Below are 13,683 nucleotides of genomic sequence, written 5' to 3'. Positions count from 1 at the left end.
TATGCAATAGTTGGATTTATTTTATGTATGTTAAAAATTATTCAGCTTTTGTAAAACGTTTAGTTTAATTTAATTTAAATATTTATATCATATTTGAAGATAATTATAGATAAGTATTTTTATTTTTGAGGCTCCATAAAACGATTACGAGTATACAGTATTAATTTATTACAATAATAATTGTTTGATCATACAAATTTTTTTATATAAAATAATAAATAACATTTTTATAAAATTCTATTGTATTTATAACCGTGAGTTTTTAATACTTTTTACTTTCAATGAAACAACAATTATATAATCCATTTATAAAATGAAAAGTTTAGTTGCCAAAAAAACTAAATTCAAATTTCTTAACTTATGAATTATACCTATTATAATTGACTTGGTGAAACAACAGTTTTTACCTTATTTGGTACACAGTATATTACCAAGATCAATGTTTTAATTTCGTAAAAGCATCGTACGTTAGGGTGCATCATGTGTACATAAATAATAATATGCAAACAATATTCAATGTGTATCTATGTGATTTACGGAATTGTTTTTTTTTTCTCAACACGACATATATTTTTCTGCCCTTTCAGGTGTTTAGTATGGCGTTGATTTACGTCAGCTTGGACGGGGACAAATGGCAAGAATGGCCGATAAAGTTTAGCACAAAGTCGGAGGCCATTAAGGACACCGCTGTAAACATAACCATCAATCTGAAGAGCAGGGTGGGCCGGTATATCAAGATATGTCTCTATTTTTCTGCTCGATGGATACTCATCAGCGAGGTCTCGTTTGAGTCTGGTAAGTAATTTTCGAGACGCATTCGGGTAATATATCGTAATAATTCTTTTCGTAAAACACCGAGTTCAGGATAGCATTTCGGAAAAAAATTTAAAGCGTATCGAAAAAGTTAAAATTTTAGAATTCCTGAAGGGATCTTTAAACAATATTGTTTTACACGTAGCCCGTAGGTATATTTTTTTTTAAAATATACCGAAATGAAATGCATGCAGGTTTAGGTACCTACTTCGTATGATATTAATGGGCTATTCACGTTGAACAAGGATGACATAAATGGCTATATGTTGTATACAAAGCTAATCAATAAACCAACCTGCACTCTATCCTCATTCGAAAGCGTATTATTTAAGTCCACTTGTCATTTTAACCACCAACCACATAAATCACTAGCGTTTGTGAACTTGGTACGGTTACTGAATAGACAAAAACTATAATTCACCATAACTTAGCATAGTTTATGCTCCTACAAACTTACTTACGTTTATCAACCAGACACGTTATATCTGCACAAGTATCTACTACAAGTCAGCTTATTATTATTATAATTTATAAGCCATATAATTCTAAGTTGTCACTAAATAAACAAGATAATGATATTATGGTTAATGTCTTGATGAAGTGATCAAGAAATGTCGTTTTTTTTTGGTTATATCATTGCTTTTACCATGTCACATACGGACAAAAACTTAGGACTTTTGACTTATCTACATATATCTTATAAACACAGGAAATAGGAAATTCGTCCCAATTTTAATACTATCGCATTTTCCAAGGTATTGCGAAAAAACTTTATTCAGTACCCCTAATTTTATTTTGTAAAAACCTTTATACAATTTGTGGTTTCAACTCCTTCGAAACTTGAATAACTATGTTTCATCGACACTGTATACATCATAGTAACTATAGGTACCTAATTTATTGTGTATACCTATAGTGCCATAGTTATGATGAATTATTGTTTGTTCAATTGTTCGAGCCGATCCCGTTTTGTTAAATTTACATTGAACGCTTTGAGATGTTTCACCTACCCCTAGGTAGTATATCTGCCGTTTAATAATAGTCCGACAACAGACGTAATGCGAACGGAAATTCCGTACCTAACAATTCATAATAACAGAAAACAACGATCGATGTGTTTGCGTGCATGACCGATCCCATTTTCTCCTCGAGATCACACTGAAGCAGTCGGTGTGCTACGTGACTGTCCACGTTTGTTTTTGTTTTCCATTTCATTAATAGGCGATTCATGTAAAATCAAACCCACGACCTTGCACGTTTACGAGTTGACGAAAGACGCTTATAATCGACGAGAAACGCGGTCCCTTTTAAACTGCCGTTTTGGCCATAGATAGACTTGAAAATTATACGTCCGCACACCCGGCCGCCATATGTAACAAGAATTGTTTTCCGGCGAACGACAAGCATTGGAAAATGTTATGGTGGAAAAAAAAAAGCAAAACGCAGTACGGTCTATTATAATAATATATATTCACCACCCTCTGTGTATATATTATATGTGTGGAAGCGTCGTCGTATATATTGGTACGATTTAAATTTCCGGTCGGTCGCTATCGGTAAACGTTGAGAGATATTATTATACGCGATACAGCATACGAAGGAGCTTCTCTCGGTGCACGTCACACATCAACGACGACATGGGGATAACAATCCGCATTTTTCTCTCGCAATAACATCGAGCTCGAGTTACATTTTACTATTATTTCCATACGAGACGTTTCGTCGGAATACATCGCCGCCGTGTGTATTTCTATATTCTCCCCTGGTAAAAATAAATAAATCGAAAACGTTTTCACCGTATATTATAATAATACGCGTATATTCGTGTGTGTGTGTGTGTGTTTGTGTATAAGTATATTATTATCTATTCGCCGTCTGCTGTAATATCAACCAACTCCTGTCCGCCGGTCCAGATCCAAAATATGAATTAATCTAGCGAAAAATATTTCGATATCGCAGTTTTAAACGAAATCCATCGATGTAATATTATACGCGAATTCTATATAACACGGCTGTTACTTTTGTTGACTGAAGTCTTTCGACTCGTTTTAAATTAAATTTAACTGTCGAGTGTATTGTGCACTCGATAAATAAATAGTAGATACACACACACACACACACACACACACACACACACATTCACCCTATACTCGTATAGTTGTTTTGAAATAAATAATTCCCTAAAACAAAAACGTAATATAAAAGGTGTACAGTCGGATTCGTATGCAATATTTTTACTACACTGAAACGTTATTCAAAATGAACTTTTATAATACACGAATGCGTCAAGACACAAAACCCCGTCAAATCCTTCAGTGAATAGAAATTCTTCGTGGCCACCGTAGTGTGGTTTTATGTAGCCGTAAAGGAATCCAATTTCAAAGGATTTCCTTGAATCAATGCACATTGAATAACGTTCGAGTAAAATGATAAGGCTGTCTCGGTTGTTACAAATATTGTGGTTTAAGCACTATAAAATAAAATACCCTAATCAAAACGCCTAAATTTTAATCATCCCACCAATTTTGCTACATAGGTATTATTACTCTGTATTTAATATTCGATTTTTTCCTCTCTAATTAAAACTATCGTTACTAATTAAAATTCAATTAATCGGCATTAACACAATATTTCTGTCGTTTCCATTATAATGACAATAATGTATCGTCACGGTTGACCTGTAATCTCCGGTATTGGCATTTGCTTGCATGCGACGCCAATCATAAATCGGTGAGATTAATCGACTGTGGTTAACCGCAAACCTTAGTTCTTTGATACACCATCGTGTTTGTGTGTACCTGATACAAAACCATAATACCTTTCCGTTAGAATGGGTCTGGCGGGTGTTGAAAGGTCACAAACGTGTTGCATACGCTTTGCATAATAATTCGTTTAAAACAGAATTTCCACTCACTCCAGGACCCATACGAACGATTTCCCGTTTTCTTCGCACGAATTCCCTATGTATTGAATTTTATCCCGTCTCGGTCGTTTTCCCAATATAAGAAGTCCGTGAGTTTAGTTAAAATACTTATAGAAAACTATAAAGCCGAAACAAAGTTTCTTAAGTTACGAATTTGGTGCTAGTATAGTAACTTATAACAATATACATATTTTATAATACTACATTTTATCAATGTGCTTAACCATCGAACTTATGGACAAATATACTCATGACTAGGTATTTAACATGTACGTGTTGCTTGTCGTAAGTTTATTTATTACCAATTGTTTCGGGTAAAAAATATAGTACAGAATTAAATCTTTTTTGGTAATATAATATACGAATACAATAATATTATGGTTACGAAACTTAATTTAATATTTGACATTTTAATTCATATGTAGGTACCTATCTCAAATATAGAGAAGTAATCTTTATGATTAGGTTGTTTTAAACTGTGCGTCTGTGCATAACTACTTTTAACATACTCTGAATTATCCTTATACTCTTGTGAAAAATTGTAATGTTTTTGCCCTAGTTTAGCACACAGCACTATTTCAAAAACCGTAATCGTTTCAAGTGTATACGATAAATTTATTGTACACGCATAGGAGTAACGTAACATCCGTGCATACAGAGCGAGCCATGATTTAATAACTACTACCATTACTTTAAAATTTTGATGGGTGATATTATTTGATGGGAACTAATGTATAATATAAATATTATATGTTTCAATGTTAATAGTTTTTTGTCTGGCCGTAAATCAATTGTTTATTATCTTTATGTCCCGGTAAAACGTATCGAATTCATTCGATGCTGCGACAAAACTAATGGTCAATCGTTTTAAATTCAATTTATACTTTTGAGCTGTCCGTTAAGTATATTTAATGGTACCTATCTGTTAATAGTTTTATTCTGAAACGAGATAGCAACTTCTATTACAAACTTTGCGTCTATCAGTCATATTAACTATAATATATATCTGGAAACATTCGACGGACAAAAACATCATCAATATTGACCATTGGCATTTACGGAATTGAACAAAAACGTTTTCTAACGTAAAAAAAAAAGTTGTTAGCTTTTGAAAACTTTTCACTCACCTCTATTTACGTCCCTTGTGTTTCCATCGTACAGTAACTGAAACATTTGGCGTTAATTAAGACATCCATTAGTCAATACCACTCCTACGTGGGACTAAAACTTTTTTTCTTATTATTATTTTTTTTTTTATCCACACAGCATAACATGAAATTTATGTTTCGGGACCAGGTGCGTTTGTGTTTCGTGCGCAAATAACAGGCGTGCTTTTAAGCCCCCCGAGCTCTACTTTAATGAGTACATTCCATTAAAACATGAATTCTCGTCCTTTCGAACAATGACCATGGGCAACCCGACATTAAAATTTACCGTGGTTCGAGGCAGTCTAATTGCGAAACGCAAACCGTAATATATGTAAACTAGACTGGACGTCGCCCGTATAGAACCCATATACCTGCTGCCCTCCTATATCCATTAACCGCCAGTTATGGATACGGGAAACAGTGTTGCCGTGGATGAAAATGTTATAACGTTTACGGTATTATTGGCAATTTACAGAATTGGTCGCTGCGAACATAACCGAGGGATTGTTATCGCAGTTCTACACGCAAAAGGAAACTGGATACGAACTTCGCCAGAGCGGTGATACGACGCACGCTAGGAAGGAAGTTACTACAGGTAAACCGTTCAAACTTAACAATAATACACTGTTAATATTCATGTACCCTTTTATCTGCATTATTTACTTGACACCATATTATCACGTGCTATATGTTTCCGGTGGCTATATGTCTATATACCATAGCCCTATGAGGCGTGTACAATGTGGGTTAAAGAGTTTGAGGGGGTGATGTATATTTTTGTCGGCTTCGGTCGAGAGAACTGATCAACCAATCACTAAAGTATATAAATGTTGAATCTAAAATTTAAATTTAAACAGATTTTAATAAAATCTATACATTTGTTGAATTTGTCATTAGACTATGAAAGTTTAAGATGATATACCTAGGTAGTATTATTGATAAAGTAATTAAAATTTAGAGACGAAAAAACTTGTTATCAAAATTAATTATAATAATTAATGATAACAATTAATTTGTTTAGCCTTATTTCTACTATTCTACTAATAATTATTATTAATTATAAAATATACTTTTAATTGTCATTATAATATATTATTGAATGTTATAATAAGTTTTGATAAATTTAATGAATATTTATTAAATGAAGTATGTGTGTTTTAAATTGTGATTAAATATAATATACCATATACATAATATATCTTCTGTTGCGTGTCAATGACAATCAGTCGGTAAACGTAAATACTTGGATTATATAAAAAATAAATAGTTTATTTGCCTAAAGAATAATACATATTATTATAAGAATATATAAGAATAAAGAATGTTGCATTAAGACACTTGATTAATCTTTGACTCCAGAGTACATCTGCTAATTGGTATGCCTTGACTCTTGAACCTCTTTTTATATCCTTAATCTGACATAAAACAACAACTTGCATCATGTATTTATAGGCTTACGTGTTATTACATGGCGAGTTCTTAATGAAAACTGTTCTAATTATAGATGACGTTTATATTATAAACTTTATATGATCATGTCAACCATAGAACTAACAAGTTTCTGATTATTTATTACACACTGATATCTAAATGCATACAATTTAATAGGTTTACTATCCATAGGAACAAACAAATATCTGCCGATAGTTTTTTTTATAACTTATTAGGTAGTTAACAAAATCTAATAGTTATGCAATTTGCATGCCACTGTGATTTATTAATTTCTCTATTGCTTTAGCTGCAACTGTTTAAGCAGTTGGATGACCTCCTCTTTGTACCTACAAAAAAATAGTGGTAAATTACCACAAGTAGATTCAACAAATTTGAACAGTTTTAGTTAGTCCGTAGAAAAAATGTATCCAAACGATGCTTTGCCTAGCCAACAACACTTTCCGGAGCATGAATAACACTGTCAATTATTGTGTTATCCCTTGTATCATCATTAAAGTAATCACAAATCATCAATCTAAAATTTCTAAGATGATCATCTGTTTCTACCCACTTTTCAACTCATTGATCAGTGATCAAAATATTATATACCTGTATTGGCATTGACGCAAAATCAAAAACAATCAGGAAACATATATATATATACATATTTTTTTTTCATTTAAGAAAAATAGAATACATTACTTAATACATAAAAAAAAATTACGAGGTATAACTATAGAACTGTTACAATGTATTATTATTTTTAATCTGCCTCATTAGTCATTAATCAGTGCTTGTGATGAGTTAAAATAATATATAAGAATTATAAATTCCAGCACTAGGAGCAAACAATTGTATTTTATGGTGCTTCATGGTTTCTCGAATAAAGCATAATTATGAAAACCGATTTTTGAAAATAATGATACTGTTTCTGTAATATAATTATATACCTACTGCACTATCAAATCGCAGAGTGAAACGTACTATCGACTTAAACCTCTATCTCTCTAACATGTAATCTATATCTGATACTTTAGTAACTGCGTCTTCTAAGGGTATGTCAACGGTTTTAGTTACAGGAATATCTACAACAGTTGATATATTATCATTAGTTTTTTAATTTATGTCTCTGTGGTATATCAATATCTTGGTCAGTGACCAATTATTAGATAATTTTCCTGTCAAAGTTATCAAATTAACTATGGTAATAAGTCTTAAATGTTGCATTTATTTTTTTTTTATCGAAGAACAGTTCGGACGCTAACTTATCATCGATTAATAATTAATATTTTTGAAATTGAGCTTAAGTCTATATTAGAAAAGTCAGTTATACACTTTGGTAATTCATCAAATTAATTTTAGAGCTACATTTGTTGAAGCATACCCAGTCCCAGTGTATGCCAGTACAGGATATAAACGTATTAATATTTTTAGTTTAATTTTTTATGAAGTAAACCAGTGGTGGCCAACTACGGCCCGCGGGCCAAATCTGGCCCGCCATCATTTAATATCTGGCCCGCGAAAGAAATATAATATTTTACATTTACGTAAAAAAAATTTAAGTATACATTATTTAATCCCGTATCGCCATATCGTAGCGTTTTTGTTGTTACTAAATAACAAATTAATACATTTTAAAATATAAAACGATATTTTGTATAGTTTATATTTATTTTTATATGTGTTTTAATAATTATAAAAAAAAATTATGGCCCGCGGTAAAATTTTTTTTTTTTATGGCCCGAGTTAAAAAAAGTTTGGCCACCACTGAAGTAAACTATTCAAATATAATCAGCATAAAAATATATAGAGTAATTATTGTATAAGTAATATTTAATTGACTATCGTGTAGTTGTTTTCACAAACTCTATAATATCACGTACCTAAGAAAGAAGCTCTGTTCTGGGAGCCAATTATAATAATATAATACTTACCTTCTGTGGTTCGATGTATTACTATTTTCAAGATATTTTTCACTTAAGTTCTCAGAGCCGTGCATTTTTTGGAAAGTGTTTGATATTTTTGTGATTTATATAGTAAGTGGTTTTTTATATGCCATCCTTGCACTTTGCAGTTATTATTCTCATCACACATTCCTGATTAATGGTATCATTATTATATATTATATCGTACATTTTTTTATATACCTGTAAGGCTTTGTCTAAATATTAAATAATATGTATTTTTCGCATATTGTAATATTGTTTATCTTATGCTCATAAAACACAGTGTGCGTTACACCTCATTAAACGGTCGGAAATCTACTAGTATCCTAAATTTTTATATTCCACTTATGTCCAATTTATTTCTTTGATAATATTAATAATGCGTTTTATAGACTCGTACAAAATGTGTTGTGTCACATTTTCCATTTATATGGTTTGTGAACTTACCTCTTTCTGCTTTAAATGTAGTGAGTATGGTCTTAGGTATACTGGTGGTTAATTTTTATTCAATTTCATTTAGTTTTAAATCGCACTAGTCAAAGTATTATCTCTTCATAAATAAATTAGTTCAGAAATATAAATTAACACGTAAGGTTGTTAATAATATTGTTACGCAGTATCATAATTTAGTACACTGATGAGGTCAACGGGGCTAAGTTTGGGAAATATTTGGAGCCTCCAAGAGTTTTGGGTGGGTGGATAACCCCTCTAAATCCCCCAAATTCACGCTTGTGTTAAGTCCATAACAATTGTAAACTCCGTGTGACTTAACCATCATAGCCATTTTTCTCAACGCCGATAATGTGTTAAAATTCTTTATAAGTTCTCCACTAGATTACAACTTTGGAAATCCTGTATTATTAGTCTAAAAGATAGTGTGTGATTGTATTTTTGAAATACATATAATTTGAAACTATAACGTTACAACGTATTTGGTTACGAACTGCGAAAAAAAAATAAGACCGCTACCGACATAACACCACCCCTCTCTCCCCCCTCCCAAGAAGTAAATGGGTAAAATACACGTTTCGGGAATAAAAAAAAATGATTGCGAGTATGCTTTTAATATGTGTAAGTTTTCGGGTTTTCGGACTCATCCGTAGCCGCAGATCAAGCGGAATTTTAAATATTATATTATTATTATTATTAAACCAAATGTCACTGGTCTTGACCTACGACATAATCTTGTGCCATGCGCTTTGTTGTTGGTATATTATAATATTATCACGTGACGCAATGACTCGCTCGAAAGAGTAAAAAAATAAAAATAAATTACTACATTATTACAACGATCTGTCTGCACGGTAAACCCGTTTTTCGCAGGACCTAGTCCGGGAAACAGCACGCAGACGTACGTGGGCCTGGTCACCGGGTCGCTGGCCATGACCGTGCTGCTGGTGGCCGGCGTGGCCGTCGGTCTGGCGCTGAAACGTGGCCGGCAGAAGGTCGCGCTGCTCCAGTTCAAGCAGGCCACGCTCGGGGCGCCCAAGCAGCAGTCCATCAACATGAAGCACCTGAAGAACGGGTCCAAGACGGCCGTCGGGTCGTCGTCGCTGTACGGCCGGAGCGGAGCCATGTTGACCGGCGGCATCGGCATCGGCATCGGAGTCGGCGGCATCGGAGTCGGCGGCGGTGGCATCGGCGGCGGCCGCGTCGGCGGTCACGTCGGACACGAGTCCGAGGACAGCGACAACTCGTCCGTGTACCACGAGCCGTACAAGCGGCTTCCGTCCGGCAAGAATCACGATTACGCGCCGACCACGTTCCTGTTCAAGAAGGACGTGTCGGCGTTGACCACCAGCAAGAGCAGCGAATACACAGGTAACCCCGACGCACACTCACCCTCGACACCCACATCACCCATTGCTTTCCCCAGAGTCCTTATATTATATATTTAATAATAAAAAAAACCACTATATTATGATTGGCCGCCGTTTGAAGTCTCGGAGGATTTGTCGAACTATCGTTAACCTTATTATTATTACCTAGGTAGAGCTAGTGGGTAGTTGAAAAGTTATTTTTTTTATGCCGTGTCAGCCGTAAAAATTTGGCTTTTGCTATTCGTCTTGAAAAATAAATTAACGTCGAGTTAATATTATAGTTTTGTATATTATCTGCACGTCTTGTGGATTGAATGAAAAAATAAGTACATACCTGTTTGTTTCACTCATCACGATAAGACTGTAAACTGTTAACATAATTGTTTAGTATAGACACAAACATGTGTAATATACCCTCGCCACTAAAGCAAGGAGTGAAAATAATTGTAGGATGTATTTTAACAAATGGTTAGTTATACAAAACTGAAAGTGACACAGTCATATTGTATGAAATTTTTTTAACTATGTTCAGTTAGGTAGTGTTTTTATTCATATTAACTTAAATATTTTACAGTTAAATATATTACATTTTTTTAAACTTTTTAATAAACGTACAAGTTAACTAACTCGAGTTAGTTATTCAATTAACTTACCAACCTTTGGTTATTAGAAGTAGGTATATAGTGTAGGTATACCCATAGTATTATTTTTAATGCTTAGGTGTACGTAATCGGTTTACCATAATAATATCCTGATCAATCGCATCGCGTGATGAGAAATGTCGGGAGTACATTTCGCGATTGCGCTTCAAATGTACTTCTCACTGTAGTGTTACATATTATATATTATAAGCATCCGTTGTAGTAATCAAGAGCGCTATCTCTGCGGCTATATAATAATTGATAAGCCCACCGTCGTTATATCTGTTGTATTCGTGTTCCCGTGTAGACTTCACGAGCGTCGGCAGTTTCGGGCAGGATGACGTCAAATATTCGTCGCCTTCGATGTACACGCTTAACCCACCGCCGCCGCCTAGCACCAGACCACCGCTGCTCTTGCAGCAGCAATCAGAACAGCTGAACAAATCGCTGCCGGCCAACCTACACAACTACTACGCCGCCATCGACATAATCAAAGTGAGGTTTCGACGTCCGCAGGGACCTGCCGAATAATCCCCTGCCGGACTGTATTCACGGTTTTTAATTGTTTTTTCCCCCGGCTATTGCAGACGGAGCGCAAGGAGCAGCATTTCACGCCGGGTGTGTTCACGTGCATGAAGCTGCCGGAAGACAAACAGGACGAGTGCAGTCAGACGTCGCTGTACGAGATATCTCGAAACCGACTGCGAGTGATCGAAAAACTAGGCGAAGGCAATTTCGGAATGGTGAGCATACGCGACCGCACCAAATCACCCCCAACACCCCCCAACCACTAACCCCGAGAACCCATCACACACACGGTGCAGGGTAACTTCCCGAACGCGCGAAACGTGATTGGAATGTACGATGATATTTAATAAACAACTGTCAATTCCATATTATATAGATCCACTTATGCGAAACGGACGGGATACCCGAGTACAATGCCACGTCGACGTTCCACAAAAGACAAGTGATCGTCAAATCGCTTCGGCGTGGCTGTGGCGAACAAAACAAGTGAGTGGAATAATAAAAAAATATATATATATTTATATACATCACTGCAATTTTTGCTTTATATCCGTAGTTTCTTTTTCTATTTTTTTTTTTGTACACTCTCGACCTGAGTCGTGTATTATTATTTTTATTATTATTATAAGAACGCGCGAGAATCGAAAATCAATTTTCCGCCTTAAACGCCACGCTTCAGAAAACGTGCCCTATTTACAATTTCTTTCTTTTGCGCCATCATCGTAATAACATTGAAAAAAAAATGTTATTTTATTTGTCATTTACCTACGTACCTCTGATACAAAAATGACTGACATTACAATAACGATATTTCGATTTTGGTTGACAATACCCATTTTGTACGTCAACGATTCGATTTATACTAAATTTATTGTGTGTTCATTGCGGAGATGGATGGAAAATAAATGTACAAAATATAACAATCGGCAAATCGTGTATACGAGTCCTGAAAAGTACTACTCTAATCTATATATTGTGATTTTCTGTTTATTTCTCTGCAGACAAGACGTGATGAGGGAGACAAAGTGCTTGTACACCGTCCGCGATCCAAATTTGGCACGAATCGTAGGCGTGTGCAGTCCCGACGAGCCCCTGTGCATCATACAGGAATATTGCGAATACGGTGACTTGCCGAGTTTCTTGAAGGTCCAAACTACGGAATCCACGGAAGCTCATCCGACAATAAAGTAAGGATATCGACACACTGTTTTTATACACTTCACTCTACAAACAGTGTATATATAATATATATACATATTATGTAGTATATAATAGGTACCTATACAATTTATATTGTGTTAGTTCATCAACAAGAAACCATGTTTTCTAAACAGTGGCGTAAATTGACTATTGACCTATGTGGATCGGGCACCACCATATCTATTATGACGGTCCAATATTATTGTTCTGTGCCGCTAGAAAAACTAAAATATACATATTATGTCCTATGCTCATGAAGTTGATAGTGTCTAAAATAGTAGTGATTTTAATATGAATATAATTTAATTTACCAATTTTTATAAAATATTGATAATTTTAAGAATGGTTAAGTTACTATTTCAACTTTTAAAAAGATAACTAACAGTTATATGGACCATGTCATTTTTGAGCTTAAGTATTTGACACACAATCCGTAGAAAGAGGACGTATAAAGACTTAGTATGCAATAATAAATATATCAACTGTTTTGTAGGTTTATATTCATCTTAAGAAAAGAAAGATCTGTAATCATTCCTATCCGTCACTACAACTTAAGGCTGATTTATTTACGCCACTGGTTTTAAACGTTCCACAAATATTAAAATATAAAGATATTTACACACGAATGCTCGTTATAATAATACTAGCCGACCCGTCACAGCTTCGCCCGTGATTGGTTGTTTATTTTGCCTCCAGACGTTTATATGTATAATTTTTTATTCAAATTTTATCGTTTAATGTGATCGGAAAGTAAACATAAAAAATGGTTAATGAAAACGTATTGAAATGTTTCTAGCGGTAATAATGATAAATATATTTTTATCAAAAATAGCTGATCCCGTGCACTTCGTTGCCCGTTGAATGTAGGTACCAAATCTATAAGACTCAAACTTTGTTAAATTCGTTATTTAATAATCGATGTATGGTGTTCAAAACTTATCTTAACTTTTCCGTGGCCCAGAATAAAAATTCTGGTTCGCAGCAGTATATTATCAGGTAGGCAATCTACCTGCGGCAGATCGTGGACCCCGTGCTGTTTGTACCTACATAAGTGTATGATTTAACTCTAAAGTATCAAAGTTATACAAAGTTTATCATTTTTACTTAATTCCACCTACGGTGGATTAGTATGATCCATCAATACAAAATCCTAACCTAACCGTACTAAAATCCAATGAATAAAAAAAACCAAATTTAGTCCTTATTAAATTAATCTATCTTCTTTCTAGAGGT

At 34.3% G+C, this 13,683-nt stretch overlaps 1 protein-coding gene across 1 annotated transcript in view; it reads left to right on the top strand.

Annotated features, from left to right (window-relative positions):
* The window catches only part of LOC100165486, a 261,915-nt gene that overhangs the window by 192,620 nt on the left and 55,612 nt on the right, over positions 1–13,683 (top strand). The gene's annotated exons all lie outside the window — the stretch shown is intronic.

The sequence above is a fragment of the Acyrthosiphon pisum genome, chromosome A1 (assembly GCF_005508785.2).
Source record: "Acyrthosiphon pisum isolate AL4f chromosome A1, pea_aphid_22Mar2018_4r6ur, whole genome shotgun sequence".
NCBI lineage: Eukaryota > Metazoa > Arthropoda > Insecta > Hemiptera > Aphididae > Acyrthosiphon > Acyrthosiphon pisum.
This window is presented reverse-complemented; position numbering and strand designations above follow the sequence as displayed.